This window comes from Pongo abelii, chromosome 16, assembly GCF_028885655.2.
Source record: "Pongo abelii isolate AG06213 chromosome 16, NHGRI_mPonAbe1-v2.0_pri, whole genome shotgun sequence".
Lineage (NCBI taxonomy): Eukaryota > Metazoa > Chordata > Mammalia > Primates > Hominidae > Pongo > Pongo abelii.
Genome location: NC_072001.2, coordinates 74364072 through 74384054, shown reverse-complemented (window position 1 = coordinate 74384054; position 19983 = coordinate 74364072). Strand labels below are relative to the sequence as shown.

General features: G+C 38.2%; 1 protein-coding gene across 2 annotated transcripts in view; it reads right to left on the bottom strand.

The window, feature by feature from the left end:
* Positions 1-19983, bottom strand: part of THSD4 (thrombospondin type 1 domain containing 4) — a 680304-nt gene that overhangs the window by 620882 nt on the left and 39439 nt on the right. The gene's annotated exons all lie outside the window — the stretch shown is intronic.

The window sequence follows — 19983 nt, the reverse complement described above, 5'->3', positions numbered from 1 at the left end:
AGAGAATGGTTATCTTAACAATATTGAGTTTCTTGAACCATAAACATCATACATTTATCCATTTATTTGAATTTATTATTATTATTTTTTGAGACGGAGTTTCACTCTGTCACCCAGGCTGTAGTGCAGTGGCATGATCTCGGTTCACTGCAACCTCTGCCTCCCAGGTTCAAGCAATTCCCCTGCCTCAGCCTACTAAGTAGCTGGGATTACAGGCGCATGCCATCACACCCAGCTAATTTTTGTATTTTTAATAGAGACAGGGTTTTGCTATGTTGGCCAGGCTGGTCTCGAACTCCTGACCTCAGGTGATCCACCCACCTCAGCCTCCCAAAGTGCTGGGATTACAGGCGATATTTGAATATTTTTAGGATTCCATTTTATTTCATTTTTGGCATATAAGCTAAAATGCTTTATTTTGTCACTTTGATGGCTGCTTTGAGGTTTATAACTTACATCTTTAACTTACCACAGTATACCTTCAAGTAATGTGATACCATTTTACATGCATTATAAAAAGAACATTATAATATCATACTTCCTTTTATGATCATCTTCCAATTCATGAACGTGGTATGTCTTTATACTTATTTATGACTTATTTAATTTCTTTCAGCAATGCTTTGTAGTTTTCATTGGACAAGTTTTTCACCTCCTTAATTTATCCTTTTCTGGCATTTATACTATTAATGTCATACATAATTTACTTATACACATATTATAAACCCTACAACAGATGATTATTATTTGTATTTAAAGAGTCAATCTTTAAAAGATGCTTAATTTAGGAGAAACTTTTAAAATATAGTTACCTATGTAGCTATCATTTCTGGTGCAGTCATGCCTTTGAGAAGACCCATATTTCCACCTGATATTTTCCTTCTGCCTAAAGAACTTCCTTCAACAATTCTTATGGGGCAGGTGTAGTGTAGCATTTGTATGTCTGAAAATGTCTTCATTTTACCTTCATTTTTAAAAGATATTTTTGCTGGGTATGACATTTTAGGTTAACAATTTTATTCTTTTAGTACTTTAAAGATGCTGCTTCACTTGCGTGAATGAGAGGAGGCAGAGAATCTACTGTCATTCTTAACTTTGTTCCCATGTATGTAATACGTCTATTTTTTCTAAGGGCTTTTAAAATTTTTTTCTGTACCAGTGGTCTTGAGCAATTTGATTATGATGTGACTTGATGCCATTTTTTTTCATGCTTCTAGTGCTTGGAGTTCATTGACATTCTTGGATTTATAGTTTTCATCAAGTTTGGAAACTTTTCTACTATTTCTTCAAATATTTTTTCTGTCCCCCATCTCTTCTCCTTTTGGTACTCTAATTGCCCATATGTTAGCCAACTTGAAGTTGTCCCAGAGTTCACTGATGCTCTGTTCATCTTTTTTAAATTCTATTTTTCCTTTTTATATTTCATTTTGGAGGGTTTCTACTGCAATATCTTCAAGTTCACTTGTTTTTTCTTCTGCAATGTCTAATCTGCCATTAATCCCATCCAGTGTATTTTTCATCTCAGATCTTTTTTTTTTTTGCATATGACTCTTTTTTAAATTTTATTATTATTATACTTTAAGTTTTAGGGTACATGTGCACAATGTGCAGGTTAGTTACATATATATACATGTGCCATGCTGGTGTGCTGCACCCATTAACTCGTCATTTACCATTAGGTATATCTCCTAATGCTATCCCTCCCCCCACCCCTCACCCCACAACAGTCCCCAGAGTGTGATGTTCCCCTTCCTGTGTCCATGTGTTCTCATTGTTCAATTCCCATCTATGAGTGAGAACATGCGGTGTTTGGTTTTTTGTCCTTGCGATAGTTTACTGAGAATGATGATTTCCAATTTCATCCATGTCCCTACAAAGGACATGAACTCATCATTTTTTATGGCTGCATAGTATTCCATGGTGTATATGTGCCACATTTTCTTAATCCAGTCTATCATTGTTGGACATTCGGGTTGGTTCCAAGTCTTTGCTACTGTGAATAGTGCCGCAATAAACATACATGTGCATGTGTCTTTAGAGCAGCATGACTTATAGTCCTTTGGGTATATACCCAGTAATGGGATGGCTGGGTCAAATGGTATTTCTAGTTCTAGATCCCTGAGGAATCGCCACACTGACTTCCACAATGGTTGAACTAGTTTACAGTCCCACTAACAGCGTAAAACTGTTCCTATTTCTCCACATCCTCTCCAGCACCTGTTGTTTCCTGACTTTTTAATGATTGCCATTCTAACTGGTGTGAGAAGGTATCTCATTATGGTTTTGATTTGCATTTCTCTGATGGCCAGTGATGATGACCATTTTTTCATGTGTCTTTTGGCTGCATAAATGTCTTCTTTTGAGAAGTGTCTCTTCATATCCTTCGCCCACTTTTTGATGGGGTTGTTTTTTTCTTGTAAATTTGTTTGAGTTCATTGTAGATTCTGGATATTAGCCCTTTGTCAGATGAGTAGGTTGCGAAAATTTTCTCCCATTTTGTAGGTTGCCTGTTCACTCTGATGGTAGTTTCTTTTGCTGTGCAGAAGCTCTTTAGTTTAATTAGATCCCATTTGTCAATTTTGGCTTTTGTTGCCATTGCTTTTGGTGTTTTAGACATGAAGTCCTTGCCCATGCCTATGTCCTGAATGGTAATGCCTAGGTTTTCTTCTAGGGTTTTTATGGTTTTAGGTCTAACGTTTAAGTCTTGAATCCATCTTGAATTAATTTTTGTGTAAGGTGTAAGGAAGGGATCCAGTTTCAGCTTTCTACATATGGCTAGCCAGTTTTCCCAGCACCATTTATTAAATAGGGAATCCTTTCCCCATTTCTTGTTTTTGTCAGGTGTGTCAAAGATCAGATAGTTGTAGATATGCGGCGTTATTTCTGAGGGCTCTGTTCTGTTCCATTGGTCTATATCTCTGTTTTGGTACCAGTACCATGCTGTTTTGGTTACTGTAGGCTTGTAGTATAGTTTGAAGAAAGGTAGCTTGATGCCTCCAGCTTTGTTCTTTTAGCTTAGGATTGTCTCAGCTATGCGGGCTCTTTTTTGGTTCCATGTGAACATTAAAGTAGTTTCTTCCAATTCTGTGAAGAAAGTCATTGGTAGCTTGATGGGGATGGCATTGAATCTATAAATTACCTTGGGCAGTATGGCCATTTTCACGATATTGATTCTTCCTACCCATGAGCATGGAATGTTCTTCCATTTGTTTGTATCCTCTTTTATTTCATTGAGCAGTGGTTTGCAGTTCTCCTTGAAGAGGTCCTTCACGTCCCTTGTAAGTTGGATTCCTAGGTATTTTATTCTCTTTGAAGCAATTGTGAATGGGAGTTCACTCATGATTTGGCTCTCTGTTTGTCTGTTATTGGTGTATAAGAATGCTTGTGATTTTTGTACATTGATTTTGTATCCTGAGACTTTGCTGAAGTTGCTTATCAGCTTAAGGAGATTTTGGGCTCAGACGATGGGGTTTTCTAGATATACAATCATGTCATCTGCAAACAGGGACAATTTGACTTCCTCTTTTCCTAATCCAATACCCTTTATTTCCTTCTCCTGCCTAATTGCCGTGGCCAGAACTTCCAACACTACGTTGAATAGGAGTGGTGAGAGAGGGCATCCCTGTCTTGTGCCAGTTTTCAAAGGGAATGCTTCCAGTTTTTGCCCATTCAGTATGATATTGGCTGTGGGTTTGTCATAAATAGCTCTTATTATTTTGAGATACGTCCCATCAATATCTAATTTATTGAGAGTTTTTAGCATGAAGGGCTGTTGAATTTTGTCAAAGGCCTTTTCTGCATCTATTGAGATAATCATGTGGTTTTTGTCTTTGGTTCTGTTTATATGCTGGATCACATTGATTGATTTGCATATATTGAACCAGCCTTGCATCCCAGGGATGAAGCCCACTTGATCATGGTGGATAAGCTTTTTGATGTGCTGCTGGATTCTGTTTGCCAGTATTTTATTGAGGATTTTTGCATCAATGTTCATCAAGCATATTGGTCTAAAATTCTCTTTTTTGGTTGTGTCTCTGCCCGGCTTTGGTATCAGGATGATGCTGGCCTCATAAAATGAGTTAGGGAGGATTCCCTCTTCTTCTATTGATTGGAATAGTTTCAGAAGGAATGGTACCAGTTCCTCCTTGTACCTCTGGTAGAATTCGGCTGTGAATCCATCTGGTCCTGGACCCTTTTTGGTTGGTAAGCTATTGATTATTGCCACGATTTCAGATCCTGTTATTGGTCTATTCAGAGATTCAACTTCTTCCTGGTTTAGTCTTGGGAGAGTGTATGTGTCCAGGAATTTATCCATTTCTTCTAGATTTTCTAGTTTATTTGCATAGAGCTGTTTGTAGTATTCTCTGACGGTAGTTTGTATTTCTGTGGGATCGGTGGTGATATCCCCTTTATCATTTTTTATTGCGTCTATTTGATTCTTCTCTCTTTTCTTCTTTATTAGTCTTGCTAGCGGTCTATCAATTTTGTTGATCCTTTCAAAAAACCAGCTCCTGGATTCATTAATTTTTTGAAGGGTTTTTTGTGTTTCTGTTTCCCTCAGTTCTGCTCTGATTTTAGTTATTTCTTGCCTTCTGCTAGCTTTTGAATGTGTTTGCTCTTGCTTTTCTAGTTCTTTTAATTGTGATGTTAGGGTGTCAATTTTAGATCTTTCTTGCTTTGTCTTGTGGGCATTTAGTGCTATAAATTTCCCTCTACACACTGCTTTGAATGTGTCCCAGAGATTCTGGTACGTTGTGTCTTTGTTCTCGTTGGTTTCAAAGAACATCTTTATTTCTGCCTTCATTTCGTTATGTACCCAGTAGTCATTCAGGAGCAGGTTGTTCAGTTTCCATGTAGTTGAGCGGTTTTGAGTGAGTTTCTTAATCCTGAGTTCTAGTTTGATTGCACTGTGGTCTGAGAGACAGTTTGTTATAATTTCTGTTCTTTTACATTTGCTGAGGAGAGCTTTACTTCCAACTATGTGGTCAGTTTTGGAACAGGTGTGGTGTGGTGCTGAAAAAAATGTATATTCTGTTGATTTGGGGTGGAGAGTTCTGTAGATGTCTATTAGGTCCGCTTGGTGCAGAGCTGAGTTCAATTCCTGGGTATCCTTGTTAACTTTCTGTCTCTCTGATCTGTCTAATGTTGACAGTTGGGTGTTAAACTCTCCCATTATTATTGTGTGGGAGTCTAAGTCTCTTTGTAGGTCACTCAGGACTTACTTTATGAATCTGGGTGCTCCTGTATTTGGTGCATATATATTTAGGATAGTTAGCTCTTCTTGTTGAATTGATCCCTTTACCATTATGTAATGGCCTTCTTTGTCTCTTTTGATCTTTGTTGTTTTAAAGTCTGTTTTATCAGAGACTAGGATTGCAACCCCTGCCTTTTTTTGTTTTCCATTTGCTTGGTAGATCTTCCTCCATCCTTTTATTTTGAGCCTATGAGTGTCTCTGCACGTGAGATGGGTTTCCTGAATACAGCACACTGATGGGTCTTGAGTCTTTATCCAATTTGCCAGTCTGTGTCTTTTAATTGGAGCATTTAGTCCATTTACATTTAAAGTTAATATTGTTATGTGTGAATTTGATCCTGTCATTATGATGTTAGCTGGTTATTTTGCTCATTAGTTGATGCAGTTTCTTCCTAGTCTCAATGGTCTTTACATTTTGGCATGATTTTGCAGCGGCTGGTACCGGTTGTGCCTTTCCAAGTTTAGTGCTTCCTTCAGGAGCTCTTTTGGGGCAGGCCTGGTGGTGACAAAATCTCTCAGCATTTGCTTGTCTGTAAAGTATTTTATTACTCCTTCACTTATGAAGCTTAGTTTGGCTGGATATGAAATTCTGGGTTGAAAATTCTTTTCTTTAAGAATGTTGAATATTGGCCCCCACTCTCTTCTGGCTTGTAGAGTTTCTGCCGAGAGATCTGCTGTTAGTCTGATGGGCTTCCCTCCGTGGGTAACCTGACCTTTCTCTCTGGCTGCCCTTAACATTTTTTCCTTCATTTCGACTTTGGTGAATCTGACAATTATGTGTCTTGGAGTTGCTCTTCTTGAGGAGTATCTTTGTGGTGTTCTCTGTATTTCCTGAATCTGAATGTTGGCCTGCCTTGCTAGGTTGGGGAAGTTCTCCTGGATAATATCCTGCAGAGTGTTTTCCAACTTGGTTCCATTCTCCCTGTCACTTTCAGGTACACCAATCAGATGTAGATTTGGTCTTTTCACATAGTCCCACATTTCTTGGAGGCTTTGTTCGTTTCTTTTTATTCTTTTTTCTCTAAACTTCCCTTCTCGCTTCATTTCATTCATTTCATCTTCCGTCACTGATACCCTTTCTTCCAGTTGGTCGCATCGGCTCCTGAGGCTTCTGCATTCTTCACGTAGTTCTTGAGCCTTGGCTTTCAGCTCCATCAGCTCCTTTAGGCACTTCTCTGTATTGGTTATTCCAGTTATACATTCGTCTAAAGTTTTTTCAAAGTTTTCAACTTCTTTGCCTTTGGTTTGAATTTCCTCCTGTAGCTCGGAGTAGTTTGATCGTCTGAAGCCTTCTTCTCTCAACTCGTCAAAGTCATTCTCCGTCCAGCTTTGTTCCGTTGCTGGTGAGGAACTGTGTTCCTTTGGAGGAGGAGAGGCGCTCTGCTTTTTAGAGTTTCCAGTTTTTCTGCTCTGTTTTTTCCCCATCTTTGTGGTTTTATCTACTTTTGGTCTTTGATGATAGTGTTGTACAGATGGGTTTTTGGTGTGGATGTCCTTTCTGTTTGTTAGTTTTCCTTCTAACAGACAGGACCCTCAGCTGCAGGTCTGTTGGAGTTTGCTAGAGGTCCACTCCAGACCCTGTTTGCCTGGGTATCAGCAGCGGTGTCTTCAGAACCGCGGATTTTTGTGATCTGCGAATGCTGCTGTCTGATCGTTCCTCTGGAAGTTTTGTCTCAGAGGAGTACCCGGCCGTGTGAGATGTCAGTCTGCCCCTACTGGGGGGAGCCTCCCAGTTAGGCTGCTTGGGGGTCAGGGGTCAGGGACCCACTTGAGGAGGCAGTCTGCCCGTTCTCAGATCTCCAGCTACGTTCTGGGAGAACCACTGCTCTCCTCAAAGCTGTCAGACAGGGACATTTAAGTCTGCAGAGGTTACTGCTGTCTTTTTGTTTGTCTGTGCCCTGCCCCCAGAGGTGGAGCCTAGAGAAGCAGGCAGGCCTCCTTGAGCTGTGGTGGGCTCCACCCAGTTCGAGCTTCCTGGCTGCTTTGTTTACCTAAGCCAGCCTGGGCAATGGCGGGCGCCCCTCCCCCAGCCTCGCTGCCGCCTTGCAGTTTGATCTCAGACTGCTGTGCTAGCAATCAGCAAGACTCCGTGGGCGTAGGACCCTCCAAGCCAGGTGCGGGATATAATCTCCTGGTGCGCCGTTTCCTAAGCCCATTGGAAAAGCGCAGTATTTGGGTGGGAGTGGCCCGATTTTCCAGGTGCCGTCTGTCACCCCTTTCCTTGGCCAGGAAAGGGAACTCCCTGACCCCTTGCACTTCCTGAGTGAGGCAATGCCTCGGCCTGCTTCGGCTGGTGCACGGTGCGCTGCCCCCACTGTCCTGCGCCCACTGTCTGGCACTCCCTAGTGAGATGAACCCGGTACATCAGATGGAAATGCAGAAATCACCAGTCTTCTGCGTCGCTCACACTGGGAGCTGTAGACCGGAGCTGTTCCTATTCAGCCATCTTGGCTCTTCCCGTCATCTCAGATCTTGTCATTTTCATCTCCAGAAGTTAGATTTGGGTGTCTTTTTAATATCTTCCATGCCTCTACTTAACTTTATGAATATATGGAATATGGTTTTAGTAATTTTTAATATCTTCGTTTTCATATTCTAAAATATGTGCCAGTTCTGAATTGCTTTCAATTCAGTGATTATTCTCCTCATTATGGGGAATAATGTTAATATTTTTCTGCTTCTGTGCAAGCCTGGTAATCTTTGACTAAATGCTAGACATCTTGAATTTTACCTTGTTGGGTGCTGGATATTTTTATATTCCCATACTTTATGATACAGTTATTTAGAAACAGATTAATCATTTCAGTACTGCTGTTTTAATTTGTTAGATCCAGAGCAGGACACAGCCTAGGGTTAACTATTCCCCCAATACTGAAGTGAGACCTTCCTTAGTATTCTATTCAATGCCTCCTGGATTATGAGTTTTTAAAGTATGCCTAGTGGGAACAGTCACTGTTCTTGGTCCTGAATGAATGTTGGGCACTGTTCTTTTTCATTCTCTTGGATGATTCTTTCCTCAACCTCAGATTGTTTCCTCACATGTGTGTGCTGATCAACTGTATGCTGCATCCTTATGGAGGATCTCCTGCAGAGCTCCACAGTCTTCTGTCTTGTAGTCCTCTCCTCTCTGGTACTCTGTCCTGCAGACCGTCATCACTTGGTCTTGCTGGACTCTTTTTCTTTTTTCCAAGACAAAGTCTCACTCTGTTGCCCAGTCAGATCTCAGCTCACTGCAACCTCCGCCTCCTGGGTTCAAGAGATTCTCCTGCTTCAGCCTCCCGAGTAGCTGGGATTACAGGCACTCACCATCATGCCTGGCTAACGTTTGTACTTTTGGTAGAGATGGGGTTTCACCACGTTGGCCAGTCTGGTCTTGAACTCCTGACCTCAGGTGATCCGCCTGCCTTGGCCTTCCAAAGTGCTGGGATTACAGGCTTGAGCCACCATGCCTGGCCATCTTGCTGGACTCTTAAGTCTATCTCCTTAACTCGAGATGTCTAACAGGTTCTGCCTAGCATACCCCTCCCTGCACCAAGACCAGGAAACTCTCAAGGCAGTAAGCTGGGGACATTTTATGACTCAATTCATTTATTTTCTATCTCTGAGTGATAACTATCTTTTGTTGTCTAAAGTCCAAGGTTTTGAAAAACATTATTTCATATATGTTATCTGGGTATTTTTGGTTGTTTCAAGTGAGAAGGTAAATCCAATCCCTGCTGCTCCATCTTGGCTAGAAACAAGTTATTTTTTCCTTATTGTTGTTTGGTGTTCTCTTGTATAAACATACTATAATGTATTTCTCCATTCTCTTATTGATAGACTTTTGGGTTATTTCCAGTTTAGCTTTATTGTCAATCAAACTACTATGAATATTGTTATCCATGTGTTTTGGTGGATATATGTCCATATTTATCTTGGGTAAATACCTAGGAATACAGTAGCCAGATCATAGCATGGGCAATGTTTAGCTTTAAGATACACTGACAGTTTTTCAAAGTGGTTTACCATTTAAACTCCCACCAGCAGTGTATGAAAGTTCCAATTGCTCCCTATCCTCACCAACACTGGTAGTGTTTTTTATTTTAGCCATTCTGGTAGTGTCACACTGAGATTTTAATTTGTAGTTAACCTAAAAACTAATGATTTTGATTGACTATCTTTTCATATGCTTATCAGCCATTTGGATATCCTCTCATATGAACTGTCTGTTTAAGCCATTTAAATTGACTGGCTTAACTTTTTCTTAAGGATCTGAAGGAGTTCTTTATATATTCTGAATAAAAATCTTTTACCAAATATATTGTTGTATATGTCTTTACCCTGTCCACGGCTTATCTTTTCACTCTTTTTATGATGTGTTTCAATTTTTAAACATCCTCGACTTGAATGTAGTACAATTCTTTTATGGTTACTGATTTTTGTGTCTTGTTTAAGAAACCTTTGCCTACCTCAAATTACAAAGCTATTCTTATATGTTTTCCTCTAGGAGCATTACTGTTTTTTCCTTTCTTCTTATTGAATATAGCAGCAATAATTTGAGTTTTATGTAGCCTAAAATTTTTTTCCCTTCTATAGGCTTTCTGTTCAATATCCAACTGCAAGACATTGTCAGGGGGCAATGTGAAGTCACTGGTTGCACATCCTACTGCATTAATAGTGCCTGTGACCCATCACGAGGTCCTCTGCTGTTTGCATCGTGACTTGCTTATCAGTTAGCAAGACAAATATTTTACCTCACCCTTACTTCATTCTGCAGTATCTCTGTTCTCTTAGAGTTTCTATAAATAACAGGTTAAAAAAGCAGTTCCCCTTGGCTGGTGGCCGTGACAATGAGTTTTTAGTTCCTGTAGTTTTCATTGTTTCTAAATTCTCTATAATAAACATAAGTATTTTTAATTTAAAAAGTTAACAAAAAAAAAGTTTGAGCAGTTGTGATTAAAGTGTATGTATGATTTTTCATATGTGGAACTAAAAAATACAATGTCTCACAATCTTTCCTGCATACAGTATGTTGACCATACACATTATGAGTTGTAAAAAAACTTGTTCATGGAGTGTCTGCTGGGCAGACAGTAGAACAGTTCATTAATTTTAAAGCATTCTACAATCGACATATTTTCCCTTACTAATAACTTATTGTTTTATTAAAGTCTTGCTCAAGTTTTTTCCTACTCTTGGTTTCACTTTATCCACAAATGAAGCCACAGAAAGTTTTAAAAATATAGTCATTTGCCAAGTATCTTTAATTAATTGCCAAGAATGGAAGTTGAATAGTTCTTTGTGATACTGTTCATATTGCAGGAACATGAGGATGACTTCTGGGCAGAAACATCTGGAAAGAGCTACTTAAACTCTGCACCAGGGTCCTCTTTTCCTGCAATGTTGTGGGACAGTTTTTGCAGAGATGTATCAAGTCACCCGAGCAGCATTTGGAAATGCATAGTTTACTTGACAGCATTTACAAATTATGTCTTTTCCTCAGAATAACTTACACTGTAGAAATGCTTCCATATGCTAAAGTTGGACACACCATTGTATTGAGAAAAAAAGCGATGTCTTTTAGTAGCAGTTTTCATATACATACTAAACTACAGTGTACACAAATTAATAATGTTGTCCCTTAAGAATTTACCATAAATGGTTTTCTAATTCTTTATGCCCCAGTTTTCTGCTAAAGATTGTGAGTAGATTTTGCCACAAAACAGCGGGTCAGCAAAAATTCAATTATGATTATCTAAGTAATGAAAACAATTTGATCACAATGGTAAGTCTTATGCTTTGATGAAAAAAATACTTTTTCCCAAAATCTCCTGTGTTTCGTAATGTCCCAGGAGCAGAAAATTTCCCACTTCAAATTCCAAAACACGTATACTTGCAGTTAACGCCTTTCTATCCTGACTTTAGAGCAAGAGTTGGCAAACTGTGCCCCATGGGCCAAATCTAGCTCACTACCTGTTTTTGTAAATAAAGTTTTATTGGAACACAGCCATGCTTATTCATTTACACATTGTCTATGGCTGCCTTTATGCTACAAAAGCAGAGTTGAAGAATTGTGACAGACTTTATAGCACAGAAAGCCTAAAATATTCTCAACAACGCTTTATTTAAAAACATGTTGACTCCTGTTTTAATAAGCATTTCTTCATTTCACATCTTGCAGGAATAAACGGATGTTACTACTGCTAGTACTGCTTCTGCTGCCAAGTTTTTGAGCACATAACCAGGATGACAGCCACAGTTCCACAAAGCTCTGATAAAACATCAAAAAGAAACTCACCACCAAGGAAAGCAGAGAATCCTTTCTTTTCTTGAGTGAATGGCAATGATCTTGGTGGCCAAGATAATAAATACACATGTTTATTATATTCAAAAACTATTCTAAAATTTATGTTCTCTATATAAAGTAATCTCCACATGATTCTGAGAAAAAGTTTAATCTATCTTTCTACTACAAAGTTCTTAATAATGCTTTGACAAGGAGGTGCCATATCCCAAGATGTGATACATTTTGCTCAGTTTTTAAATTAAACATTCTAGAGTAACTTATAGAGAGATGTCAGCATGATGGCCAACTAGAGTTGCCTGACACAAAAAGGTACCAAAACAATAAATAAACATACAAAAAGGTACCAAAACAATAAATAAACCCACACATGCTTAGCCTGACAACCAACCTGGCACCCTCACCACTAGCAAACCTGCACTACTACATCACAAATTCCTGCAGCCTAGGCCATTGAGAAAATTGCAGACACCACAGATGAGGATTACAGTTGAAAAATCTGTACAGAGACCATGTTACTGAGTCCACCCAGAACCAAAGTCAACATAACATTCCCGACCAACAACCCAGGATCCATTTACAGGAAAAAGGCTCTTGCTATGAAAGTTAATCCATAGAATTACAAAAATGACTGTTTTACTAGATGCACAGACATCAACATAGGGACACAAGAAACATGAAAAAGCAAGGAAATACTATACCCCTAAAGGAGCATAATAAGTCTTCATTAACTGATCCCAAAGAAAAGGATATTTATGAAATGCCCAAAAAGCAATTCAAAATAATGATTTTAAGGAAATTCAGTAAGATATAAAAGAATACAGACAAACAAGTCAATGAAATCAGGAAAACAATTCATGAGCTGAATTAGAAATTCAATAAAGAGACAGATATATAAAAAAGAACCAAATAAATCTTAGAGCTAATGAATTCAATGAATGAATTTAAAAATACAATTAAGAGCTTCAACAACAGACCAGATCAAGCAGAAGAAAGAATTTCTGAACTTGAAGGCAAGCCTTTTGAAATAACCCAGTCAGAAGGGAAAAAAGAAATAAGAATTAAAAAGAACAAAGAAAGCACATGGGACTTATGGGGCACCATTAAGGGAACAAATATTTGCATTATAGGACTTCAGAAGGAGAAGAAATGGAGAAAGGCACAGGAAATCTATTTAACGACAACAACAATACTTTCTAAGTCTTGGGAGAGATATAGACATCCATATTCGGGAAGGTCGAAGGTCTTCAGTGAGATTCAACCCCCAAAAAACCTCTCTGAGGCACATTATAAACAAACTGCCAAAAGTCAAAGACATAGAATTCTAAAAGCTTCAAGAGAAAAACATCAAGTTACATACAAGAGCATCTCCGTTAGACTACCAGCAGATTTTTTTTTTAGCAGAAACCTTGCAGGCCAGGAGAGAATGAGATGATATATTCAAAGTGTTGAAAGAAGAAAAAGCTGTCAACCAAGTAAGAATACTATTTCCAGCAAAGCTGTTTTTCAGAAATGAAGAAGAAATAAAGACCTTCCCAGACAAGCGAAAACTGAGAGAATTCATCACTACTGTACTGGCCTTACATGAAATCCTTATAGAATTGCTATAGCTGGAAACAGAAAGACAATAATTACCATCATGAAAACATGTGAAAATACAAAACCAGTCTGGGTAAATCCATAGTCATACTCTGAATACCCTAGTGCTGTAATGGTGTTATGTAAATCTTTCAATTCTCTAGTATGAAAGTTTAAAGCCAAAAAAAGTCAAAAACACAAACAACTACAATTAGTGGCTGAGGAACATACAAAAGATGCAGATGTAAATTAAGGCAACCAAAACACAAATTGGGGGTGAAGGAAAAATGTAAAGTACTTTAATGCAACTAAAGTTAAGTTGTTTTCAGCTTGAAATAGTCTATTATAACTAAGACTATTTATGCTACCCCCATGGTAACCACAAAGAAAGAAATTACAACAGATACACAAATAAATATGAGAAAAGAAACAAAGCTTAGCACCACAGAAAACCACTAAACCACACATGTAAACAAGCGAGGAAGAAAGAAACAAAGGATCTTCAAAATAACCAGGAAACAACAAAATGGCAGAAAACCTTACCTGTCAATAACAACCTTGAATGTAAATGGATTAAATGCTCTAATTTAAAAAAATAGAGTGGCTGAATGGATTTAAAAAAAACAATATCCAACTATATGGTGCCTAAAAGAAACTCACCTCGCCATTAAAGACAAACACAGACTGAAAGTGAAGAGGTAGAAAAACATATTCCATGCAAACGGAAACCAAAGGCAAGCAGGAGCAGCCATTCTTACATGAGATGAAATAGACTTTAAATCCAAAACTGTAAAAAGAAGGTCATTATATAGTGATAAAAGGGTCACTTCAATAAGAGGATATAATAATTATAAAGATGTATGCACCCAACACTGAAGCATCTAAATATATAAAGCAAATATTATTGTATCAATGTTAGAGATAGACTGCAATACAATACTAGAAGGGGGCTTCAACACCCAACTTTCAACAACAGACAGATCACCTAGACAGACAATCAACAAAGAAAAGCTGGACTTACCCTGCACCATAGACCAAATGGACCTAACAGATAATTACAGAACATTCCATCCAAGAGATGCAGAATACACATTCTTCTCAATTGCACATGGAACATTCCCCAGGTTAGATCACATGTCAGGCCACAAAACAAGTCTTAACAAATTTAAAAAGATAATGTAACATGTATCTTTTCATACCACAATGGTATAAAACTAGAAATCAACAAGAAAAACTTTGAAAACCTTACAAATACATGAACATTAAACAAGATGCTTCTAAATAACCAGTAGGTCGATGAAGAAATTAAAAGAGAAATTTTAAAATTCCTTGAGACAAGCAAGAATGGTTAATAGGTTTTTTGGTGCTTTTCTCCATTACCTCCTGTAACTCCTACCTCAAAAAACAAGAAATATTTCTAATAAATAATTTAACCATGAACCTCAAGAACAAACTAAACCCAAAATTGGTAGAAGGAAGGAAATAATAAAGCTCAGAGCAGAAATGAACAAAAGATACTAAAAAAAAATTTAAAGATCAACAAAATAAAGAGTTTGTGTTTTGAAAAGGCGAACAAAATTGACAAACCTTAGGTACACTAAGAAAAAAAAGAGAAAAGACTCAAATAAATAAAATCAGTTATGAAAAAGGAGACATGACAACTGATAACACAGAAAGAGACTATTATGAAAAACTATACACCAATAAATTTAAAAACACAGAATAAATGGATAAATTCCTGGACATATACAACCTACCAAGATTAAATTATGAAAAGACAGGAAATCTGAAGAGATCAATAGCATATAAGGAAGTTGAATCAGTAATAAAAAGTCTTTAATCAAAATAAAACCCAGGACCAGATGGCTTCACTGCTGTATTCTACAAACAATTTAAAGAAAAAACAATACCAATTCTCTTCAAACTATTCCAGAAAATTGAAGAAGGGGAAACACTTCGAAACTCATTATACAAGACTAGCATTATCCTGATTCCAAAACCAGACAAGGATACAACAAAAAAAAGAAAACTATGGGCCAATATTCCTGACGAACACAGATGCAAAAATTCTCAGCAAGACCCTAGCAAACTGAATTCAACAGCATATTATAAAGATTATTTACTAATATCAAGTGGGATTCATCCCAGGGATAGAAGGATGATTCAACATATGTAAATCAGTACATGTGACACACCACATGAACAAAAAGAAAGACAAAAACCATATGATCATTTCAAAAGATGCAGAAAAAGCAAATGACAAAATTCAACATTCCTTCATGATAATAACTGTCAACAAATTAAGTATAGAAGGTATGTACCATAACATAATAAAGGTCGTATATGACAAAGCCACAGCTAACATTATACTGGATAATGTATACGGAATAGTATAAATTATATTAACATTATACTGAGCAAAGCTTTCACCTTTTCCTCTAAGAACAGGAACAAGGTAAAGATGCCCACTTTCACCACCCTAATCAACATAGGAATTCCTAGCCAGAGCAATTAGGCAAGAGAAAAAAATAAAGGGCATCCAAATTGGAAAGAAGGAAATCATATTGTCCCTGTATGCAATGACACAATCTTATATACAGAAAACCCTAAAGACTCTACCAAAAAACTCTTAGAACTAATAAACAAATTCTTCTCAGAAGACACAAAAAATCAAAATTCAAAAATCAGTAGCATTTCTATATGCTAATTGCAAACTATCTGAAAAAGAAATCAAGAAAATAATTACATTTATAATAGTACACACAAACAAAAATAAGATACCTAGGAATAAACTTAAGTAAGGAAGTGAAAGATCTCTACATTGAAAACTTTAAAAACAATGGGATAATATCCCATGTTCATAGATTGGAAGAATTAGTGTTGTTAAAATGGCCATACAAGCCAAAGCAATTTACAGATTTAATGCAGTTCTTATCAAAATAATAATGACATTATTCACAGAAATTGAAAAAATAATCCTAAAATTCATATGGAACCACAAAAGACCCCAAATAGCCACAGTAATCCTGAGCAAAAAGAACAAAACTGGAAGCATCATACAACCTGACTTCAAAATATACTACACATCTATAGTAACCAAAGCAGCATGGTACTGGCATAAAACAGACACATAGGCCAATGGAACAGAATAGAGAGCCCAGAAATAAATTCACACATCATCTGATTTTCAACAAAGATGCCAGGAACACATATTGAGGAAAAGACAATCTCTTCAATAAATAATGCTGGGAAAACTAGATATCCAACTGAGAAAAAGAGACTAGACCCCTACCTACTAAAATCAACTGAAAATGGATTAAAGATTCAAATATAAAACCCAAAATTATGAAACTACTAAAATAAAACATAAGGTTTTATTCGGTGTCATAAAGCACACGGGGCTGGGCAAGGATTTTAGAAATAAGATCTCAAAAGCACAGGAAACAAAAGCAAAGATAAACAAATGGAATGACATCAAACTTTGCTTCTGCACAGCAATGGAAACAGTGAAGTGAGGGGGTGTAAATTTCCACAATAAACTGAAAAGACAACATACAGAATGGGAGAAAATATTTGCAACTATACATCTGACAAGGGGCTAATATCCAGAATATATAAGGAACTTAAATAACTCAACATCAAAAAAAAAAAACCAACTCAACAATCTGATTAAATAGGCAAATGATCTGAATAGACATTTATCAAAAGAAAACATACAAATGGCCAAAAAATATATTTTGAAATGCTCAACATCACTAATCATCAGGGAAATGCAAACCAAACCACAGTGAGATACCACCTCCCTCCAGTTAGAACAGCTATTATCAAAACGACAAAAGAAAACAAGTGTTGGCCAGGCGCGGTGGCTCCCACCTGTAATCCCAACACTTTGGAAGGCCGAGGTGGGCAGATCACCTGAGGTTGGGAGTTCAAGACTAGCCTGATCAACATGGAGAAACCCCGTCTCTACTGAAAATACAAAATTAGCCAGATATGGTGGCGCATGCCTATAATACCAGCTACTCAGGAGGCTGAGGCAGAAGAATCACTTGAGCCCAGGAGGTGGAGGTTGCAGTGAGCTGAGATCGCACTACTGCACTCCAGCCCGGGAGACAGTGTGAGACTCCATCTCAAAAAAAAAAAGATAAAACAAGTGTTGGTAAGGATGTGGAAGAAAATGAACACTTACGTACTATGGGTAGGACTGTAAATTAGTACAGCCACCATGAACAACAGTAGGAGGCTCCTTAATAAACTAAAAATAGAAACACCATAGGATCCAGCAATCCCACAATTGCATATATATCCAAAGGAAATGAAATCAGAATGTTCAAGAAACATCTGTGCCCCTGTGTTTACTGCAGCACTATTCACAATAACCAAGGTATGGATTCAGCCCAAGTATCCAACAACAAATGAACAGAAAAGAAAATGTGGTGTATATATACACAGTGAAAATACTATTTGGCCAGTAAAAAGAATGAAATCTTGTCATTTGTGACAACATGGATGGACCTGGAGGTGATTACGTTTAAAGTGAAATAAGCCGGACACAGAAAGACAAATACCACAGATCTCACTCCTATGTGGAATCTGGAAAAAAAAAAAAAAAAAAAAGAGTTGACGTAGAAGCAGAAAGGAGAACAGAGGTTACCAGAGACTGAGGAGAAGAGGGGCAAGAAAAGAGGCGAGAGTGGGGAGTGGTTGGTCAATGGGTACAAAGTTACCATAGACAGGGGCAATAAGTTCTGGTGTTCTATTACCCAGTAGGTTGATGATGGTTAACAGTAAGGTGTTATATATGACAAAATAGCTAGAAGAGAGGCTTTTGAATGTTCTCACCACAAAAAAAATGATAAATGCATGAGGTGACTAGAATGCTAAATACCCTGATTTGATCATTATATAATACATATGTATTAAAACACCAAATTGTATGCATGAATATGTACAATTACTATGTGTCAATTAAAAAATTTTAATGATAAAATAACTAATAAATCTTTTTTTCCCCATTTCTCAGAGCAAACACTTGAAGAAAGATGAGAGTGATACCTATTTGGGGACCTTTTGTTCAGGTTACTCACATATCATTCAGCTTAACTTGAAAAATTACAGGAGACAGCAAAGTAAATGGATCATGTATAAAGTATTTTCAGTTATGATAGCCTATTTGAGCAACAACAATAAGAGGAACACAGTAAATTGATTCAACTCTTAGGATTAACAACCCCGATAATTCTAAACATTAATAAATAATATAACTTCATAATAAAAGTAGGCAGTTGTCCTTTCTGAGTCCTGATATTATGAATAGAGATGATGCAGCAGACTAAGCAGGGGAGGGGGGTGCCAATTTCCAGGTGAATCCATTGAAATGATGCTTAGACCTTGGCCACGTTTTCCATTCAGTCAGTCATTCAACAAGGATTTTATTGAGCACCTACAACATGCCAGGCTCTATTTTAGGAGCTGGGAATAGGGCCATGAACAAGACCAGTAAGTTCCCACTTTCATGGAGTTGACATCCTAGTGGGAGATACAGTACAATAGAGGTTTATACCTGGCCCAAAAAAACAGAGCTGAAACAGAAAATAAATTAGACTATAATCAGATAAAAACGCAAAGAACTTCTCCCAAGAAGGGTCATATTTAGCCAAATATGTGCACATACTCTTTTTTCTTGGCCCCCTTCTGTCCTGAATTTCCCCTATGAAAACCCTCCCTCAGGCCAGTGCAGTGGCTCACGCCTATAATCCCAGCACTTTGGGAGGCCGAGGTGGGTGGATCACCTGATTGAGGTCAGGAGTTCGAGACTAGCCTGGCCAACATGGTGAAACCCTGTCTCTACTGATAATAGAAAAAAAATCAGCTGGGTGTGGTGGCGCAGGCCTGTAATCTCAGCTACTTGGGAGGATGAGGCAGAAGAATCACTTGAATCCAGGAGGCAGAGGTTGCAGTGGGCTGAGATCATGCCATTGCACTCCAGCCTGGGTGACAAGAGCGAAACTCCATCTCAAAAAAAAAAAAAAGAAAACCCCCTCTCAGGAAAGGAGCCGACCAACTTGGTCACACTTAGATACAAATAACTGATATCTTCTCAGGAGTCTGAATTTGATTCCAGGTAGACAGGAGGAGCTCCTAGGTAGCAGAAAGGGCTTCTAGGGACTTTCTAAGAGTCCTATCATGCATTGTTTCTAAGGAAACATTGGTCAAGGACCTGCTCAGTTGCAGAGCAGCATTAGGCTTGTTCAGGCAATGGTGGATGGTTCATTTACTATAAAACACACAAAGCCTGAAGGAAGCATATGCAATACTGTCCATTTGCTCCTTCAGATGCGGTCTACCCTTCTCCACCCAGTCCTGTGGCCCGGGAGGCTGGCCTCTGGAGACTGCATCAAAGCCTTCTTGTCTTCTGGTTGGTTTGGCCAAAGGGAGTCACCAGCAGGAAATGAGGGGTGAGAGGAAAGAGAAGGCCAGGTTCTTATCTTCCAGTTCCATCCCTGCCTGACCATCAGTTGGCAGTGACTGTGTCCCTCTACTGAAGATCATGACTCCCTATCAGGGGTTCTCTTGCATAGCAACAGCCATAGCTACAACTGCAGCTCTATCCCTGCCCTTGACCTTGAAGGTGCCTCAAGAGAGGGTAAAAGCTCCATACTGGCCTCCTCCATTACCAAGTGGGTTCTTTAAGCCCTGTTTATGCCTTTGTAGAGTGCTCTCACTGACCTCTCAACTGTCCATTCTAGCGAACACATGTTGCAAAGCTGGCATTGCTCTCAGATCAGAGACTGACTGCAGGCACCAGCTTCACGTTTTAAGCTCCATGATATGGTTCGGATCTGTGTCCCCACCCAAATCTCATGTC